Source organism: Zingiber officinale, chromosome 6B, assembly GCF_018446385.1.
Source record: "Zingiber officinale cultivar Zhangliang chromosome 6B, Zo_v1.1, whole genome shotgun sequence".
In the NCBI taxonomy this organism is placed as follows: Eukaryota; Viridiplantae; Streptophyta; class Magnoliopsida; order Zingiberales; family Zingiberaceae; genus Zingiber; species Zingiber officinale.
In genome coordinates, this window is record NC_055996.1 from 648,131 (window position 1) to 666,269 (window position 18,139).

General features: G+C 41.3%; 2 non-coding genes across 2 annotated transcripts; both read right to left on the minus strand.

Annotated features, from left to right (window-relative positions):
• Positions 1 to 7,428: 7,428 nt before the first annotated feature.
• Positions 7,429 to 7,535, minus strand: LOC121993366. The gene has a single exon (XR_006115226.1). It is a non-coding gene; the product is annotated as a small nucleolar RNA R71 (small nucleolar RNA).
• Positions 7,536 to 17,374: 9,839 nt separating this feature from the next.
• LOC121993507 lies at positions 17,375 to 17,530 on the minus strand. The gene has a single exon (XR_006115331.1). It is a non-coding gene; the product is annotated as a 5.8S ribosomal RNA (ribosomal RNA).
• Positions 17,531 to 18,139: the final 609 nt, after the last annotated feature.

Consider the following 18,139-nt stretch of genomic DNA (forward strand, 5'->3'; position numbering starts at 1 on the left):
CTCAAATGAAACCTACTCCACTTCATGCGGATAATACTAATGCTATCCAAATTACAGCTAGCCCAGTGTTTCACGAGCGCACCAAGCACATAAAAGTAGATTGTTACTCTATTCGTGAAACATATGATGCTCATGTCATTTCTCTACCTCATATCATCACTGTTCAACAGACTGCTGATATATTTACTAAGGCTCTCTGTAACGACCCGCCTTCTACTAACTAAGCTGTAAGGCCGAACCGTCACATTATGCTGTGCTAAGCTATGTCCCTGACCATTACTAAGTCTAGATGCGGAAGCTGTACTAATTAAAACTTTGCTAACTATTATCATTTCTTGATTCTATATGGGCTAAGGGGTGTAATCTAAACTATTCATGTCATATGTTACCTTCCCCGTGGTCAAAGAACTGAACTAAGGGGGTTGCAGCTGTTATCAGGCCTCCCAATCGATCGGTGGATCGATTGGAATGGTCTGATCGATCCAGTGATCGACTCAGCATGCTATTGTATGCGGAACTTAGGCTGGATCGATCCAGTGATCGATTCAGCACGCTACTGTGCTCGGGGCATATTCTGGATCGATCGGCTGATTGATCCAGACTGGCCAATCGATCCAGTGATCGATCCCAGGGCTTTCTGTTCGCGACAGAAGACATCCGGATCGATCGGCTGATCGATCCAGGAGCTTACTATTCATGGTACGAACTTCTCAATCGATCGGCTGATCGATTGAGAAGCCTCCAATCGATCAGCCGATCGATTGGGGTTTCTGATTTCGTACTAGAAGTCTGATTTCAGCACTGCTTCGTGCCTCAATCACACACACAAGTTCTAAGATGACTCGGAAACATTCTAATAACACTAACTGACATTCTAAGCATGAACACTAATAAACTGAACAGGTCTTTCATGATTCATAACATTAAAATAACTGAAAATAAAGAAAGTAACAACTTAATAAAATGCTAAAGTTTCAGATGTATTTCTAGTTTCTCCAAGGTCTTTATTCCAAGTTCCATCCACACACATCTTCATCGCATTGCCCTCCAGCCTCCTCTAGTCCATCTTTCCTTTACCTTTATCTGCAGTATAAGGAAAGAGTATCTGTAAGCTTTACGCTTAGTAAGAAACCATCTACCTCACAAAACATGCATACGATGCAATTTATGTTTTTAAAACATGTTATTTGAAATACATACTGAATATGCTAAGCATGGCATGGCATACAACACATAAAAGCAAAGCTGATCATAACAATAGAGCTAATCATAAACTATCATGTTGTATCAACAGAAAGCTACACCGATATAAAACTGAGCTAAGCTAATACTAATATGATGCTAAAGCTGAACTGAATTCACATAACTGTTTTGTGATGTTTGAAAACTATATTCATAAGTAGGTTAAAATAGTAATCATGCTACTGTTTGGGCCCGGCAACTGTACTTGCTGTGCGCGCATCCCTAACTAAACCCGAGGTTACAAATTTCGAATCTAGTAGGGTTTACTAGGTTAGCTGAACCTAGGGACGACTATGAGAGTCCAACCCAATGGATATCTAATCCAGTACAGTGCCACTAAGAAAATAAAATACTGAATATAAGCTAATAAATTCTTGTCTTGCTTTTACTAGGTTGTCTAAATCCAGAACTAGGTTATCTAAACCTAGAGGCGGCTGTGGGAGCCCACCCATTGGACGTCTAGTCCATAAAAGCTGTAGCAAGACTATATAAGCTGTAAAAATGCTTCTATTGCATTTGTCTAAGCTAATAAAATGCCTAAGTCGCATTTTAACTGTGCTAACAATTTATTCGAACACCTGGTATGCGCTAGTTCGCATCCCCCGTGCCGGAAGTCTACATACTACAAAACTGAAGCTTAAAATTCATACGGAAGCTACTTATACTGCAGGTGAGGGATTTCTTACCTCCTGTTCGGATTTTCTTACAAATCTAATCGTTAGGCTTTCCGGAGGAGAGATCTCTTCGACGATCTACTCACGTCTATTCGTTCCTCTCGCGGAGGGGAGTGTCCTCGTGTCGGAGTCGTCGCCGGAAAGTACTCCTATGGCCCTAGGGACGGAACCCTAGGTGTGCTTGTGGTTGGCGCCGAGAGAAGAAGGAGAAGAGGGAGGGGGCGGCGTGAGGTTAGGGTGAGGAGGAGAAAAGTTACGTTAAAATAACTCTTCACTTATTAATTCTCTATTTAGATTAAGTGGGTAATTTCGCCCAACTCTAATATAAATTTAATTGTCTCCCTTTTCTTTCAGCATGTCCCTGCTGGATTCACTTGGTTACTGGAGTTCGCTATAAGTCGTTGGACCCAATAGGTCTCGGGTTCAATTCTCGCGTAGGCTATTTTTGTTCTCTATTTATTTTTACTACTTCCGCTAATCTAAAAATTCCATAAAAATATCCTAAAATTCCAGAAAAATACTAAGATATTTCTAATAATTATTTTGAGAATTTTCGGACGTTACACTATCTCACGATAACGGCATCATTTTCTAGTTACCAAATTGATGCTTTCTGATCATCCAACATCAATTTGAGGGAGGATATCAATAACAATATTAATTTGAGGGGGGTATCAATGGCTAAGATTATGACAGAGATTATAGATATCAATGGCTAAGATTATGGCAAAAATTATGGCTGATATTCCATGGAAGAAATTATGACTGTTATTTCAAAAATCTAATTTATCATAATCTGTGTATTAACAGTATATATTCTTACCTAAAATAAATTAATAGTAATGACTATATATATTCTTACCTAAAGTAGATTAGCGATAATTTATATAATTATTGTAAATAATTTTTTTTATCTAAAATAGATTGTATTGTAATTTTTATTTAAAGAAAAGATTATCCAAAAAAAAAAAAAGAAAAAAAAAAAAAAAAAAAAAGACACGAAGTCATTTTATCAAATCTTATCAAAAACTATTAGTTAATTTGAAAAAGTGTTCTTTCCTACAACTCAAAGTTCTCTTCCTCGGTTTAGTTTTTTTTTTCCTATAAAAAGCATTTCAACATATCCAAAAAAGATTAGGATAATCCAAGAGTGGCTAGAGTCGTGACCCTTCAAGCGACTCGAAGCTTTCATGGTTTTGCAACTTTCTATTGTCACTTTATTAAGGATTTCAGCACCATCATGGCACACATTACAAATTGCCTTACAATTGAGTAAGTTTCAATAGACCAAATTTGCTTCAACAACATTTAGACGGATCAAAGAAAGGATGGCTAAGACTCCTATTCTTAGATGTCTGACCTCTTCAAACCGTTTACAGTAGTAACATGCGACGTGTCAAGAGTAGGTATAAGGGGCATACTAAGTCAAGATGTATGGTAATTATGGTTAACGCATGAGGTGTTGTCATCATGAGATCGGAGATTCAAATCTCGACAAAACTAAGATAAATGTCTCTCTTATGTATTAGTCATTATTCCAAAAATTAGTAATCGTCTATTATTTACCTTCTCCGTATTGATCCTAGGATGAATTAATTGAGACGCTAGGAGCTTTAACCACCACATGATCATCAGATTACATTCTAATTTAGTGAAAAACTAAATGAGACTCGCCAACATTATTCCACCTATGACAAAGAGTTTATGTCATATTCAGGCCTTGCACGCGACATTGGTAATATTATCTACTATCCCATGAGTTCGTTTTCCATTCAGACCATGAAGCGCTAAGTTTTATTCAATCTCTAAAGAAATTAAATGCTAAACATGTTGGGTGGGTTAAGTTCCTCTTGTTTTTTTTTTTAAAAAAAAAATCCTTTTGGCGTGGATAACAAACTAGCATATGCACTAAGTGGTATTGTCACCACATTGCATATCATGAACACAACTATTGTAGGGTTTGATGACCTCGATGCATATACTATTTGTCTTGATTTTAGAATAATTTTCAAAATGTCCAAAATGATTTAATAGACTTTGTGATCAAAGATTGGTATCTATTTAAAGACACTTCATTTAAAGACTTTCTTATTTGGGAATTACATGTGGGTGGTCTAGTTGGACATCTGGGAAAAGATAAAACAATTGTCTTTGTGTTCGATATATTTTACTGGCCCTCATTAAGAAGATATGTTACCGAAATTGTATCACAATGTTGTAAATGTCAAATGGCAAAGACCACTAAGCAAAATATAGGATTGTACATGCCACTGCCTATACCCCATGAATCTTGGAAACATATTTGCATTTAAACTTTATCTTAGGATTACTTGTACCAATCAGAGCCATGACTCAATTTTAGTACATTGATTTTCTAAAATGAGTCAATTTTAGGATTACTTCTCTTCTCTTGTCCCTTTCAAATTGTGTGAAAATTTGGGGCTAATGCATATGTTGTCGACTTAATTACCTGCTGATTTTAACATTAGTCTAATTTCCAATATTGAGGACTTACTCACATATCGGGCAACATTTGAGTCCTCTTCATTGTTTATTGATTTGCTTACCGGTCGTGTACCTACAGTGCAATTCTGACACGTACTCCCATCAATAACATCACTATACTATCTCATCAAATTGAGAGCATTAGACTATCAGATAGTGATATCTCCGCCCGAAGCACTCATCGATTCCTGGTTCATTGGAAAGGGTTTTCAGAGATTGATGGTAGCGCGTGCAATTAAAGAATATTGATTTTTTATTTATTTTAATGATCGGTAAAAAAATTTTATGGAATCAAAATGGACTAATATCTCAAGACTAATCAATAAATCTAGCTGAATTTATCATCAGAAGAAATGGAGCAACAATGTACTTCATCCAGCTGAAGAGGTTAGACTATGCCTTACACTAATATGTTGCGTCGACGAACTCACTTTGTCAGTTCACCTTCTAACTCGATGGAGTCGAGTTTTTTTTAGATTGGGGATGATTCAGTAATGAGGGGTACTCCCATTGAAGATAGATCAAAGTAAAGAAGACTAATTGACGTGGAAGATAAAATTAAGCGAGGTATCCAAGTCCATCGAGTAAATGATGTGTGTAGATTATATACACTTTTATGCATGTTTTGATGTACATCTATTTATATTTCATGAGTATAATCTATGTTTATTATACCATTATTTTTTATAATTTCATATTTTCACTCTTTTTGTTCGAAAATCTACTTTTTACTTATTTTGATTTATAGGACGTAATTTGGAGCTAAAAAACAGAACTTAAATGAAGTCTAGAGCTTCCAAAATGCCCAAGCCGTGCTTATGAGGCATGGACGTGCGAAAATATGGCACAACACAAGGTTCACACGGCCGTGACACACGGTCGTGTCAATTCCACACGACTGTGTCAATTTCACACAGGCATGCCATTTTCAGCACTGCAGACTAAAAGTAAAATGATCATAACTTTTTTATTCGGTTGGAGTTTAGAGCTGCTCTTTATACTAAATTGTAGCTAACTTCAAGATCTACAACTTTTATGAAGACTTCAACTTGAGAATACCATGTTAAGATGTGCTAAAACGATCTACAAAGACCACACGACCTTGACACACGACCATGTCAATCCACACGGCCGTGTGAAATTTTCAGAGAAGAAGAAGACTTTGGCCGTGTGGAATCCATACGGCCATGCCACCAAAGCAGAGCCAAGGTGGCACATGGTCATATGGATTCACACGGCCATGTCACGACCCAACCAAGGTGCGTGTCTAGAGCTATAAACGTTGGTTTTCTCCCCTTTTACACTTATCTTTGATCTTGGGGAAGGGATCTCCCCCTTGGGAGAGCCCTAGGCTACATCTTCGCTGATCTTCACCAATTCGTCCACCTCTAGAGTAAGGAAATGCCTCCAAGGATGTCACGCTTCAAGGATAAGCACTCTCCTTTTTCTATCTCTATGTATTGAGTTGTAGATTGCTATTTTCATTATCTTTTGGTTGTTTCTCCCTTGCTATGGAGTAGATTCTCTAAATCTAGGAAGTAGTTATATTGTGATATTGATGTATGAACTTATATTTAGACATTTTCGTATATAATAATGTGTTTACTACTTGTTCTATGTGTTATGCCTTTTACGTGTTTGACGAGATATGTGAATGGTGTAAATATGCAGATGAGAGGGATTTGTCTCTATGTTAAGGTTGCTACTAGACTAGATAATTGGGGCATCCTTAGGGACAGAAGATACCCATTTAACTGGACATATTATGCCCTTAGTAACAGAGGACATTGATACTTATTCATTTTTTAGAGTCAAATGATTTTAACATAGAGACTAATTCTTGTTAGGGCATTCTAATTGAAGTAGATACTCCAGTGCTATCGTTAGGAAGTACATTAGATAACTCTAGGAATGTATGACCGGGGGGTCCTGTGACAGAGGATAATCCTTTAACTGGACTTGCTAAAGTTGCTTCTTTACTTAATGGCGTTATGACTCGGGTAAACTTTCTTGTGTGACTTTCACGGGGTTGTGTCGGACTTTAGTTACAATTCCTACATGAGTGTAAGTATGGAGTTAGGTAGATGAACAATGCACAGAGACATTAACTAGCATCGTAACGAAACCAAAATCCTAGCATCTATCCATCCCCAAATCCAAATCCAACTTAACCTTCTTCTTTTTTCTCTCTCTATCTCTCAACCTTCTCTCCCTCTTTTCAATCACTCACATTAGTTCGCAAGCGCCAGAGCCAACTTTCAACCGTCTAGATAACTTACTTTGTGATATTTTTAGTGCTTAATCAACAGTTCTTGTAGGTTTGACAATATTTTTATTACTCACGACATAACCGTGCACTTACGACTTCGTAACAAGTTTTTGGCGCTATTGTCGGAGATTGTTTATGATTAACATTAGTTGATTAACATATAAGTTATTCTAGACTTGTTAATAGATTTTTCTTTTTCTTATATTGCTTTATTTCTGAATTTACTTTTCTTGTTATTAGTTTATAGTTCAGTTTTTCTTTTCCTTCATTTCTACATTTACTTTCTTGTTTCTTATTAAGCATTATATTTCTTATCTTCATTTCTATGTTTCCTAGTAATGTTTTTAGATACTATGAGCACTGACATGTCAAGCAAGCTTTTAAGAGAATTTTTTACACCAATTTTTGCAGGATTTATGTCTCCCATTGTGCTATTTTATATTAAAGCAAATAGTTTTCAGCATGACCCAGAGATAATTGCTATGATACAAGGTCACAAATTTAGAGGAGAAGTATCAGAAAGCCCTTATCTGCACCTTGAGACATTTCTAGAGCTTTGTGATATAGTGAATTGTGAAGGAATGTCAGTAGATACAGTTCGATTGATGACATTTTCTTTTAGTATCAAGGATAAAGTAAAGACTTGGTTATATTCCTTCTGTTCTAAAAGCATTACGACTTGGAAACAATTGGAGCAATAATTTTTGAACCACTTTTTCCCTCTAAGTAAAATAGTTTACATGAGGAATTGCATCACAAATTTTGCTCAGGTAATTAGAGAATCATTATTTGAAACATGGGATAGATTTAAGAGTCTAACAAAGACAGTGCCCTCATCATATCTTGGAAAAAAAGGCTAACTCTGCACATATTCTATAGGGAATTTCTTTCTCGGATAAGTATTTTTGGGATTCATCAGTTGGAGGTTCTTTTATGAGCAAAAGTGTGGACGGAACATATATATTAATTGATCAAGTGACATTGAATCTCCAAGAATGGTCAAATAGAAGTTGGATGGAATTTCCCCCGAGAACTTCAGAAGTGCAAGCCATAAAGGTAAAAGAGATTGTCAAATAAAATACAATTCAACCTTCTAAGATTTTGAAAAATCGCAAGTTACAGAATAAGGGGTTCAAACAGTTGGAAACAAGGATTGATAGCATAGTTTCAAAATAGTTCAAACATGACCTCCCTCCTACACAAACAAGTTCTAGTGAATAGTGTAATGACATTAAGTTGAGAAGTGACAAATAGTGTAATGACATTAAGTTGAGAAGTGACATGAATCATGAAGAACTTCTAGAGAAGAACTTGTATAGAATTGAGAAGAAGAACAATAGAAAATCACAAAAACTCAGTTCCATTATTTCAGAAAGCGTCTAAAGGTCACAAGTACTTTTCCCTCAATGGTTGATCATATCATCATCACTAGACAAGCAAGTTGAACTTCAACCACAAGCTCAACCCTCCCCAAAACCTCCACTAAGGGTTCATTTTCCACAAAGGCTAGTGGGGATCAATAAAGATTTTAGAAAATTTTGTGATTCCAATATTGTTGAGTGTATATTTCTTGATGCGTATAAATATGAGAACTCTTCATATGAGGAGTGTAATGTTAATGTAGTGGTTATCATATTTTCAGATCTGCCTCCTAGTTTTACAGAGGATTATAATTGATATGGGTTGTGTCGAGTGGATTCAAAGGAGAACGTAGCAGTCAAAGTTAGGGCGATATAGTGAGTTAATTCGGAGTAAAAGGGCATTCCTCACTTGGATATATTTATCAGGGCTCTTGGATCTTGATCGTGTAGACCTAGTGTCTCGTCACAGTCTGAAGTCAATTAATGAAATAAAATATTTAATTAACTAACTGATAAAACATCTAATTGTAATAATGCTTTAAATAGTTACTCTTTTTTTTTAACTTAGAAATTGTTTGGAACTTAAAGTTTTTTTACTTTTCCAAAATTATTTCTACAAAATTAGTTTTTGCAAATTTAGGAAATTATCGATGTTTTTTTTTGTGATATCAAAAATATTTATTTACTTAGAATTTTTTTTCTAAAATTATTGTAAATTTTTTAGTACTATCAAAATTATTTTTCAAAATTTTCAAAAACTTAATAAGTTTTTCAAAATATTGAAAATCATTCTTTAAAAAACTTTACTATTTTTTAAAAAGTTACCCTTAGAATTTTTTTGGTACCCTGATAACTGACATTTTTGTGTATTATTTTGGCTCTTGTACTTAGTATATTTACCTTCTCACATGCTTAGTTTTATGGTTATATTATATTTTGTGAGGAGAATCTATTTTGGACTTAACTATAAATTTCCTACCAATTGTGAAATTTAATTTCATATTTTTATATGATTTTATAGGAAATTCAAAGAGCCATGGATTAGGATCGAGCCGGATCAAATTTGGCCTGATTTGGTGGTCAAACGGAGAAGATTGAAATGAATCAGTTTGAACCGTTGATCCATATCAGGAGAAATCTTGCCCCTTTAGTCAAAACAAGTGATCTAGCCTTCCATCCTAATTTAAGGAGATCTTGACCGTCCATAAAGATCATCCTCATGCAAATCCAATTCATCTCCAATTTGGATCAAGAGAAGAGCTCAATTTGAGCCAACAATTCAACTCTTAAAGCCCACTCTTCAAGCCTAATTCCAAAAACCCAATTTCAGTTTCTTATTGGATTCGGATCTAAGCTCTAATGGATACCCTTTCCTTAACCCAAACCCGATCCACTAAGAAACCTAACCCTCCCCTTCATCACTCACGCGACAACACAGTACAAGGCCGATACATCTCCCTCTCTTTTCGTGATTTCTCCTCTACCTCACGTCATCTAGGGCACAGTGTCGGTGCCCTTCTTCCACTTCCTTTCTCTTAGCAACCGGCCGGCAACTTTTCTTCTCTTCCATTGTCGTCGGCCGGCCATCCACAGCCACCCTTCTCCTTGTGATTTCCAGCGGCGACAACAGCGAGCGCAAGAGGCGGGAGCAGCGAGCTTGGTAGCGATTTTCGATCATCCACCTCACCGGAGATGTTCTCCGGTGAGATCCTTCACCTTCCGGCACTTTTCCAAGCCTTAACCGTTTGGGGTTCAAGCCACAGCGGCAGAGAAGTGTGCGACAGACCAGATTTTCCAGCAACTTCCATCAAAGGGGTTCTTCGTTGGAAGATTTGTCCGCCATCATTGTGATGAAGCAAGCAGCGCTCGACAGTAGGCTACTGTTCATCGACTTTGGGGGTTCCGGAGCCGGGTCCTTGTGTGATGGCAAGGGTAGTCATTGGTATTAGAGGTTGATGTGTGAATTGTGGATGGATTAACTTAGTTTAATTCTGTTAATTTTGTCAATTTACTTGTGTTGATGCTTTTGATTGAATGCTTGTACCAAACTTGATTCCCCATGTTTAAATTGCACATATTATGCTTAATTAGTTTCATGCATACAACGTGTTCGATCAAATGCGTCAACCAATAGTTAGGTTTATTTTGATGCATTTTAGTTCGGTTAATTCTTGCTTTGTCTTGTTCGTTCAATTTCGCTAAGTTCTAGTTTTGATTTAATGCAATTAGGATAGATTAGCTTAGGTTTTGTTACATGCTAGTTTCGTTTTATGCTTTACTTATGTTGTCTTTTATTTTCTACAATTGTAGTTTAGTTAGACTTAGCTTTATTACTCGCATTGTCTTTCATTTATTAGATTAGGTTCCATTTAATGCTTTTTCATTTTGTTCCTTAGTTTAATTGTGTTGATAGTTAATCCATAGTGTAGTGTGACAATGCGTTGTGGATTAATTACTCGCACTTAGTTAGATTTCGTTCCAGCATTAGATTAGTTTCCTTCCTACTTGCTTCACTTTTCATTTGTTAGATTTAGAATCAAAATCCAAACCTCAGTTTCATATTAAAACCCCAAAAATTAAAAAAAAACATATGATCCTAGATTACCATCCTATCGGTACATTCGTTGACGGACGACCCGAGTCATTTCTATGCTACATTAGCATAGGAGGGGTTTGGTACTTCATTGTTTGATGCTCAATTCCCGACAAATTGGGCTATAATCATACCCCATTTTTTATGTGATCAAAGGGGAGGGAAGGGAAGATTAAGTCTAGGGGGAGGTAGTTTAACCTTTTTTTAAAATTTTTGCACTTAAATTGTAAATTTATTTTCACTTTGCGTTAGTTTACTGTAACTTAACTTGAGTTGCTCACATCAAAAAGGGGGAGATTATTGGTACCCCAAAATTATTTTGATGTGATCAAACAAGTCAGGTTAGATCCTGTTGTGTTTAACCTTGTGTCTAAGTGTACAAGAACTTAGGAGCATAGGGAGTTGGGTAAAAGACGCAGCTAGTAAGAAGCACGACACGGGAAAGAGCCGACGAGCCTGGTTGTCCGAGGGACAAGGAGCTGCGAAAGAGTACGCAGGCAAATGAGAAGGAGGCGCACAACATTTCCGAGGGACGAGAATCCAGGAGCGGAAGCTTGCTCGAGAAGGTCGGAAGTTGGCTTCGGGTGAGCCATATTCCGGATGGCCGAAATCACCCAAGTGAGCGGAGCCGGAGCGGAAAACCAGGACCGAAGCAAACGGAGTTGACTTTCCCCTTCAGGGCGCTCGGAACCATTCCGGGCGCCCGGAGTAGTCCAGGTGCTTGGAACCCAAATTTTATCAAGATCGACGTGGACTTTGACCGACGCATCGGGGATAGAATTCTATCCCACTCCAGACGCCTAGAACCCTTCCAGATGCCCCGAGCAAGGCTATATAAGCAGCCTTGCTCCCAAAACTTAAAAATAACAAGAAATAGTGCAACAACACTTGTAGACGCTTTCTATTTTGTTTAGCTTTCTTTTTCTGCGAGTTCATTGCTGTAAGAGGCTTCTCTGTCTTAAGGAGATTCTTAGTACGATTCAGCTGTCTTGAATTAACAACCTTCCCGATTGTAACCAAGTAAATCTGTGAGCCTCGTCTTTTTAGTTTATCTTTTATTTATTCTTATACAAGTGTTTGTTTAAGTTATAAGCCGAGGAATGTACTTTTGTTTGTTTTTGTACAGGGGCTATTCACCCCCTTTAGTCGGCCACCAAGGGTCCTAACACCATCAAGTCCTGCTTGCCAGAGAAGATCAAGAAAATGTCAGCTTCATAATGGCTGACGAAACCTTCTGCTATAATGTGATGCCGCTTAGACTAAAGAATACCGGAGTCACTTACTAGAGACTGATGAATAAGGTGCTCCAACGGTAGATTGACCGAAACATGGAGGTATATGTCGACAGCATTTTGATAAAATCCCTTTGAGCCACTAACCTCTATGCAGATATTGAGAAGACTTGCCGAACGCTAAGAAAGTACAGAATCAAGCTCAATCCAAACAAGTGTCTGTTTAAAGCAAGAAGTGGGTGCTTCCTCAATTACATAGTGACCGAGGGAGGGATCGAAGCAAATCCCAGTAAAGTAAAAGCGCTCCAAGACATGACACCTTCGCATGACCAGAAGGAAGCTCAGCAGCTGACCGGACAGATCACAGCATTATCCAGGTTCATCTCCAAATCCTCCGACCAAAGCCATCCATTTTTCAAGGTTCTACGTCGGGCTATAAAATTTTAATGGGATGTCAAATACGACAAAGCGCTGGAGGAGATCAAGAATTATTTAACTTCCTTATCTATATTAGCAAAGCTCATCGCTGGCAAGTCGCTCTGGATATACTTGTCATCAACAGAGCGGGCGGTTGGCTCAGTGTTGCTATGGCAAAACGACACTGAACTATAGCTGGTGTATTTTTTATGCTACATATTGAAAGACGCTGAGTGTCGCTACACTTGTCTTGAGAAACTAGCATACAGGCTAGTACTCGCCGCTCGAAGGTTACACCCCTACTTTTTGTTGCATCTAATAATTGTGTTGACTAATAAGACTTTAGGGCAAGTTCTTCTGAATCCCGAAGCATCCGATCGGCTGATCAAATGGACCATAAAGCTGAGTGAGTTTGACATATAGTACGACATCGGTTGGAGATCAAGGCACAATCCTTAGTCAATTTTGTGATGGAGGTACAGAATGTTGAGCCGGAAGAACTTGGAAGATTTATGTTGACGGGTCATCCACTCGACAAGGTAGCGGTATGAGCATACTTATGATATCACCGTGTGAGGACTTAATGTAGCTGCCCGTTCGACTAGACTACAGAGCCACAAACAATGAGGCAGAGTATGAGGCACCAATAGCCGATCTACAAGCATCAAGACATTTGGGAGCTATGTGAGTCCTTATCCATTCAGACTCTCAACTGGCTATGCAGTAGCTTTTGGGGACTTTTGAAATAAACAATGTAAGGCTAAGGATGTATGCAGAACGAAGAAGTTATTATCCAAAAGATCCTCCGAATGAATAATCAATATGCGGATGAGCTAGCAAAGTTAGAAAGTTTCTTAACCCCGGTGGTGTTGGATAAGCTGATCGAGAAAGTGCTGTTGGTAGCTCTCATTGATAGAATGACATGAGGAGCTTTTAGCGATTGGAGAACACCTCTGATCGAGTTCCTCGATTGAGTAATGTGTCATCCGATCGGGAGCAAGCTCGGGTACTAAAGAAGAGAGGTGGACGGTTCACACTGATTGGGGATCACCTGTACAAGAGTGCCTACTCAAGACCCCTGCTCAAGTGCGTCAGATCAGAGGATATTCAGTGCATTTTGTAAGAAGTCCACCCAGGCTCTTACGGAAGTCACCCGGACGGCCGTTCGTTAGCAAGTAAAATCCTACTGGCCGGGTATTTCTGGCCTACTCTGCAAGTCAATGCCGCGTGGACTGAAGCAACTTGCTTGTCTTGTCAAAAATATCAAAGCATCCCACACAGGCCTACCGCAAAGCTGAAGACATTTGTGATATCTTTCTCATTCAACCAATGGGGCATGGATATTGTAGGATCGTACCCAATGGTGATCGAACAAAGGAAATTCCTCCTCATGGAGGTAGACTACTTCTCCAAGTGGGTGGAAATCGAGTCGTTAGCCAAAATAACTGAACAAATAGTTATAAAGTTTTTATGGTAGAATATCATTCATCGGTTTGACGTTCCTCATAGACTCATCTCTGACAAAGGGAGGCAATTTCAAGGGTGGAGACTCAAAGAGTGGTGCACCAACTAAGGCATTACACAGGCTTTCACCTCGGTAGTTTATCCCCAAAGCAATGGATAGGCAGAGGTCACTAATAGAGAAATCCTCTGAGGACTCAAGACTCGACTCGACCACGTCCGAGGGTGCTGGGCGGATGAATTGTTGAGCGTGTTGTGGGCCTACCGCACCATGCCCCGAGAAGCGGCCGGTCTAACTCTGTTCCACCTAGTATACGGAGAAGAAGTCGTGCTATCGATCGAGATGGGAGTTGAATCCAATCGGATGTAGCTCTACAATGAAGGTAACGTTGAGCGGCGCATCATGGAGTTAGATTTAATTAACGAAATCTAAGACAAGGATATCATTCTGAGGATGACGTACAGACAAAGGATGAAACAAAATTATAACAGACAAGTGATGCCAAGATCATTCCAGGTCGATGACTTTGTCTGGAAAAGAGTCAAGCTGGTCGATGACATCAGCAAACTAGAGGCCCCATGAGGAGGACCCTACAAAGTGATTCAGAGGTTCAACTCGGGGTCTTATTATCTACAGGACAAGAGCGGAAGGAAGTTCGACCGACCATGGAGCGTGAACCATTTGCAACCCTATCAGACTGGGTAGTAAGTTGGTGACTAAAATTATGTAGCCTATAGAAAGGCTCATTCTATGGATGTAGGTAATTTTGAATGAAAAATTACTAAGTGTCAAACACTCTCGACCTGATCAGGCGAGTTATAAGCAAACAGGTCGTTTGATCGAAGTGGAAAGGTTGTGCGGGGTTCCATAACAAATAGCGTTTATAGCGCCGAATGGTAGAGTGGGGAGTCAAACTTAGAAGATTTTGACATATTACACGAAGGAGTGGTTACAAGATTATGGAACGACAAAATGGATAGCTACAAATTGTCGAGCGGGGGGCACACAGAAGGATACTTTGAATTTAAGCAGAACCCTACAGCGAAAGAACTATAAAAGTGCCGAATAGGCGCACATTTATTAACACTTGGAAATTTTTACAAGGGGCTAGAAAGGAGTACAAAAAGTTGACTAAGAACTGAGAAAAGAAGCTATGCTAAGTAATCAAGGACCTCGTCGAGGAGCGACTCAATAATCTTATCCCTATTTATTATTTGGCTCATCGGATCGAGGGAAAGATAACCGCCATCCTTGAGTTGCTGGAGGATCCCATCAATGTCAAGGTTAAAAAGGTGGATGGTCCGATTGATAAACATGTCGTGTCAGAGTGGAGGTAGTCTACTCTATAGGATTCCAGCCGACCAGGTTCCTTCTCTTTGAATTTCTTAAGTTCTGCTTGGGATCCCTCTATCTCGGCCTTCGACAACTCCAGAGCAGCCTTTAGGAAAACCAACAAAGCATCTTTTGCATCAAGCTAAAATTGGCTGTTCACCTTGGAGACCTGATGCGGTTATGAGTACGACCGGGCGAGGGCGGCACACGGTCCTCCAGATTTTTAAGGGTCGTCGGGGGTGCACCGAACGTCACACAACATGCGACGCTCTTCCGACCACTCAGCCCTACCTCTGGCTAAGCCGTTTCCAAGGTGCGCAGGCCGTTAAGCAGAAAAGATAACTCTTCTCGAGGCCCCCGCCGACGTCTCCAGAATTCCAAACGTTGCCATCGACCGCCACGCCCCGACTCGAGAATTTTAACCCGATTCCCTTTCGGAGCACGCGCGGAGTCGCGCTCTCAGACGGGCTTCCCCCGTCCCTTAGGATCGGCTAACCCATGTGCAAGTGTTGTTCACATGGAACCTTTCCCCTCTTCGGCCTTCAAAGTTCTCATTTGAATATTTGCTACTACCATCAAGATCCGCACTGACGGTCGCTCCCCCGGGGCTCGCACCCTGAGTTTTGCAGCACCCGCCACACCCTCCTACTCATCGGGGCATTGCGCTCGCCCCGATGGCCGAGTGTGGGTCGCACGCTTAAGCGCCATCCATTTTCGGGGCTAGTTGATTCGGCAGGTGAGTTGTTACACATTCCTTAGCGGATTTCAACTTCCATGACCACCGTCCTGCTGTCTTAATCGACCAACACCCTTTGTGGTATCTAGGTTAGCACGCAGTTAGGCACCATAACCCGACTTTCGGTTCATCCCACATCGCCAGTTTTGCTTACCAAAAATGGCCCACTTGGAGCTCACGATTCCTCGATGCAGCTCATCAGAGCAGCTGCACCGTCCAACCTATTTAAAGTTTGATAATAGGTCGAGGACATTGCGCCCCCGATGCCTCTAATCATTAGCTTTGCCCGATAATACTCACCCGCTCGAGCTCAAGCTATCCTGAGGGAAACTTCGGAGGGAACCAGCTACTAGATGGTTCGATTAGTCTTTCGCCCCTATACCCAAGTCAGACGAACGATATGCACGTCAGTATCGCTTCGGGCCTCCACTAGAGTTTCTTCTAGCTTCGCCTCGCTCAGGCATAGTTCACCATCTACCGGGTCCCGACAGGCATGCCCCAGCACGAACCCTTCATAGAAGATCTAGGTCGGCCGGCGATGCGCCTCCGCAAAGAGGGGCTCCCGCCAATCAGCTTCCTTGTGCTGTCAGAGTTTCCGAACTCACCGACTCGCACGCATGTCAGACTCCTTGGTTCGTGTTTCAAGACGGGTCGAATGGGGAGCCCACAGGCCGATACCTTGGGCGCGCGAGTGCCAACGGGTGGAACGCCAATGGCGCGCGCCGCATCCTCGACCGCGCTGGCGATATGCCGCGGCCGCGCGCGATGCACACGGGCTTGCACCGCCAGCGTAGCCTGCAACGGTCTGTGTCCCAAGCCGAGCAACGGACCAGCTATAGTCGTGTCGCATCCGACCGTAGCACTCCGTCGACCTCCATCGGCTTCCCTCGCGGCAATTTCAAGTACTCTTTGACTCTCTTTTCAAAGTCCTTTTCATCTTTCCCTCACGGTACTTGTTCGCTATCGGTCTCTCACCAATATTTAGCCTTGGACGAAATTTACCGCCCAACTGGGGCTGCATTCCCAAACAACTTGACTCGACGACAGTGCCTCGTCATGCGGCATGGTCTGGGCCAAACGGGGCTCTCACCCTCCCCGGCACCCTATTCCAAGGGACTTGGGCCCGATTCGTCGCTGAGGACACTTCTCCAGACTACAACTCGGACGAATTCAATCGCCAAATTCTCAAGCTGGGCTGATCCCAGTTCACTTGCCGTTACTAGGGGAATCCTCGTAAGTTTCTCCTCCTCCGCTTATTTATATGCTTAAATTCGACGGGTGGCCTCGCCTGACTTGGGGCCACAAGTTGATGATGGGCACGACGCGCTTTCTTTCATTCGACCGGTGTCGCAATCACGCGGGGTCTCCTGAGGACTCGTCCGAAAACGACGGGGACGACGTTCTGTTCCCGCTCACGGCGACCAACACCCGTCGTGCCCTGCAACTGCCGACTTTTACCCGCTCTTCGGCTGACTGTGCCCGAGGGCACACGGGGCCAATTTCCGCGCTCGGCACCAACCGACAAGGCATGGAGCAGAGGCGACGATGCCATGACACCCAAGCAAGCGTGCCCTCGGCCACAAGGCCTCGGGCACAACTTGCGTTCAAAGACTCAATGGTTCACAAGATTCTACAATTCACATCAAGTATCGCATTTCACTACGTTCTTCATCGATGCAAGAGCCAAGATATCCATTGCCGAGAGTCGTTTGATTGATTCCGAGGAATCTCCGACGCATCGGGATCCCCTGCGCACGCCGAGGGGCCCTCCGCTTCCAAGTTCGTTGTTCCTTAGTGTCGATCGCACCAAGCTTCGGTCAATCGCCCACCGACGTGACGTGGGTGGGGCGAAGAGAGGGACACATTCACGCATTCGCAACCATCCGTCATTCTTATATGCTCTCTCAACAATGATCCTTCCGCAGGTTCACCTACGGAAACCTTGTTACGACTTCTCCTTCCTCTAAATGATAAGGTTCAATGGACTTCTCAAGACGTCGCGAGTGGCGAACCACCCACGTCCCCCTGATCCGAACACTTCATCGGACCATTCAATCGGTAGGAGCGACGGGCGGTGTGTACAAAGGGCAGGGACGTAGTCAACGCGAGCTGATGACTCGCGCTTACTAGGTATTCCTCGTTGAAGACCAACAATTGCAATGATCTATCCCCATCATGATGAAATTTGTTAAGATTACCCAAGCCTGTCGGCCAAGGCAACAAACTCGTTGAATACATCAGTGTAGCGCGCGTGCGGCCCATAACATCTAAGGGCATCACAGACTTGTTATTGCCTCAAACTTCTGTGACCTACAC